The sequence below is a fragment of the Octopus bimaculoides genome, chromosome 1 (assembly GCF_046866305.1).
Source record: "Octopus bimaculoides isolate indiv1 chromosome 1, ASM4686630v1, whole genome shotgun sequence".
Lineage (NCBI taxonomy): Eukaryota > Metazoa > Mollusca > Cephalopoda > Octopoda > Octopodidae > Octopus > Octopus bimaculoides.
Window position 1 is genome coordinate 119867727 of NC_142928.1, and position 3466 is coordinate 119871192.

The 3466-nt window shown below is 38.4% G+C and overlaps 1 long non-coding RNA gene across 3 annotated transcripts in view; it reads right to left on the reverse strand.

Moving 5' to 3' along the window:
* Window positions 1-1807: 1807 nt before the first annotated feature.
* The window catches only part of LOC149137704 (uncharacterized), a 20037-nt gene continuing 18378 nt past the window's right edge, over window positions 1808-3466 (reverse strand). For all 3 annotated transcript variants that reach the window (XR_016243004.1, XR_016243001.1, XR_016243000.1), the window contains exon 2: window positions 1808-3466. This exon is cut by the window's right edge and continues 313 nt beyond it. This is a non-coding gene — a long non-coding RNA (uncharacterized LOC149137704).

Below are 3466 nucleotides of genomic sequence, written 5' to 3' on the forward strand. Positions count from 1 at the left end.
AGGGTCAAGCTGTCTGAAGAAAGTTTGGAGACCACGAACTGTTTACTTGTCTTCATATTGTTTATAATAAACTGTGTATTATGTTTGCAGTTGTATAAATGAATAATTAAGCAGCTAGGGGTAACAACAGAGAAAGTTAGTCATTTTGGAATTCATCTCTCAGTTCAGATATACGACAAATCAAGTCGTAACTCCTCGTAATTTTATTTTAATGACCCGCGTAGTAATGCGTTACTCTATAAGTAAATATCCTCGTGAGAGATTACTACAAATAAGTTACAAAAGAAGCATATATAAATTACAAAAGAGTAAAAAAAAATTAAAAAGATTGGTAGATACGAAACAGTGCTATAGCAAATGTTAACATGACGATGTGCTGTCAACTATGAACATAACTTCTAAATACCAAACGTTATCGGGCAGTTTTACACAGTTAAAAATCAATATGTTGCCTTTGTCTCCTAAATGTCAAAATGGACACATGTTAAAGTCGATTGAATAATATTGCATTTCATGACAGAAATGGGATTTAGCTGTAGGGCTTACTGCTTTAAACGTACATTATATATATATATATATATATATATATATATATATATATATATATATATATATATATATATATATATATACATACACATATGCATACATATGTGTGTATATATGTATATATTGCGTATATGCATATATATATATATATATATACATAAGTATATGTATATATTGCGTATATGCATGTATATATATATATATACTCTTTACACTTTTACTTGTTTCAATCATTTGACTACGGCCATGCTGGAGCACCGCCTTTAGTCGAACAAATCGACTCCGGGACTTATTCTTTGTAAGCCTAGTACTTATTCTATCGGTCACTTTTTCCGAACTGCTAAGTGACGGGGACATAAACACACCAGCATCGGTTGTCAAGCAATGCTAGGGGGGACAAACACAGGCACACAAACACACACACATACATATATATATACATATATACGACGGGCTTCTTTCAGTTTCCGTCTACCAAATCCACTCACAAGGCTTTGGTCGGCTCGAGGCTATAGTAGAAGACGCTTGCCCAAGATGCCACGCAGTGGGACTGAAGCCGGAACCATGTGGTTGGTAAGCAAGCTACTTACCACACAGCCACTCCTGTGCCTATATATACATATATATATATAAATGTCCTATAGCATAGGTTGTAAGCGGGCAAATGAAAAGTAATAATCGGAAACAATTTCAAGCTTAAAGTAATAAATACTTACTAATATCGTCAGCACAAATATTCCAAAATATATAAAAGGTGTTTATACATATCTATACGAGCCCTGAAGTCGCACAGCCATATATATACACTTGCACGTATCTAAAAATAAAGTCGGATTTATACTTTTCATTTTAACCACGTGCTATTTATCAAAATAATTTCTCAGTGACTGCGACTTTGATCTGGAGCAAAGATATTGTTTATTTATATTGCTTACCAACCACATGGTTCCGGGCACAGTCCCACTGCGTGGCACCTTGGGCAAGTGTCTTCTACTATAGTTTCGAGCCGACCAAAGCCTCATGAGTGGATTTGGTAAACGGAAACTGAAAGAAACCCGTCGTATATATATGTATGCGTGTGTATGTCTGTGTGTCTGTGTTTGCCCCCCATCCCCGACCCCAAAATCACTTGACAACCGATGCTGATGTGTTTAGTTCCCCATAACTTAGCGGTTCTGCAAAAGAGAACCGATAGAATAAGTACTTGGCTAACAAAGAATAAATCCTGGGGTCGATTTACTCGACTAAAGGTGGTGCCACAGTATGGCCGCAGTCAAATGACTGGAACAAGTAAAAGAATAAAGGAATAAAAGAATATAATAAAGGATAAATTCACTTTAATCATTTTATGAAGTGGTCAGCGCGAAATAAAAACCTCTCTATACTATGTAAATCTATATATTTGTGTAAGAGTGTATATGCGTGTATTCGTTGTGCGTGACCGTGTGTGCGTGTACGTGTGTGTATGTGTGTGTTTGTGTGTGTGTGTGTGTGCGTGTGTGTTTGTATTTTCTCTCCTCATTCCTTTCTGTAAAGGAGCGCAGGCTTGAAACATCAAAGGCTTCGATTTTTTTCTGTCTCAAACTAATACACCTTGTTTGTTGTTCCGTCACTTAGCTCTGTTGTTTGTTTTTTTTTGTTCCTTGTATAAATTTGAACTACATGTGTGTGTACGCATTTGTGTGTGTGTGTACGCATTTGTGTGTGTGTGTATGTGTGTGTGTGTGTGTGTGTGTGTGTGTGTGTGTGTGCGCGCGTACCAAAATAACAGATTGTGGGGAAGGGGAGAGTAGGAGAAGAAGAAGAAGAAGAAGAAGAAGAAGAAGAAGAAGAAGAAGAAGAAGAAGAAGAAGTAGAAGAAGAAGAAGAAGAAGAAGAAGAAGTAGAAGTAGAAGAAGAAGAAGAAGAACGAGGAGGAGGACGAGGAGGGGGAAGACTAGAAAGACGAGGAAGACGTGGAGGAGGACGTGGAGGAGTGGGAGGAGGGGAGGATGATTGGGAGAAGGAGGGGACGAGGAGGGGAGCGAGGAGGAGGGGGCCGAGTAGGAGGGGGCCGAGTAGGAGGGGGCCGAGTAGGAGGGGGCCGAGGAGAAGGACGAGGAGAAGGACGAGGAGGACGACAAGGAGGAGGTGGACGACAAGGAGGGGGATTAGGACCTATTTCGATAGGTCTTTTCGTTTTTTCCGGGTTTTTTTTCCTATTCGTGGACAAATAATTTACAATACTTTTTTATTATCAATAAGATGCAGATTTGTTTCAGAGAATGATAATTTGTTAGCATGTTAAAAGTTTATATTTCGGAGTCCAAAATACATTGCGAAATACTGTGCTTGATCTGAGCTCCGTTCTAACTTTAACCGTTTTGGTTTACTACTATTGTTATAGCCTGTATAATTATGACCATAAGGTTATATGAAAGAAAAGAACATCGACTTATAGCAACACAATACTAAATATTAGTGGCTTTAGGCATAAATCCCCTGAGATATCATCACATCTTCTTATAGATGTAGGTAGTACGACATGTCTAACCTAACTATGTGGTAGCGCGTGGCTTAGTAATTAGAGTGTTGGACTCACGATCGTAGTGGTGACAGTAGTACTGATTGCAAAAGGAGGAGGAGAACCACGACGACGACGAGGAAGACGAGGGAAGATAGCGTATAACTTATTCACACTAGCTTCATATCGGTCTGTAGCATCATCTTCGTCTGTCAGCAAATTTATAGAAACCTCCTTATTTGGTGTACAGTTTACACCATAACCTTTTGTAAGGAGTTTTAAAGTTTGTACTCAAAACGTCAATTTTCTTTGTGACTACCCTCCTCGTCTTTGCATCAGCTGGTAGTTATCGAGACTACAAATGTACATCTCTTGTACTCAGTCTGTTTTGTGAAAGTATGCATTTTGCGTTAT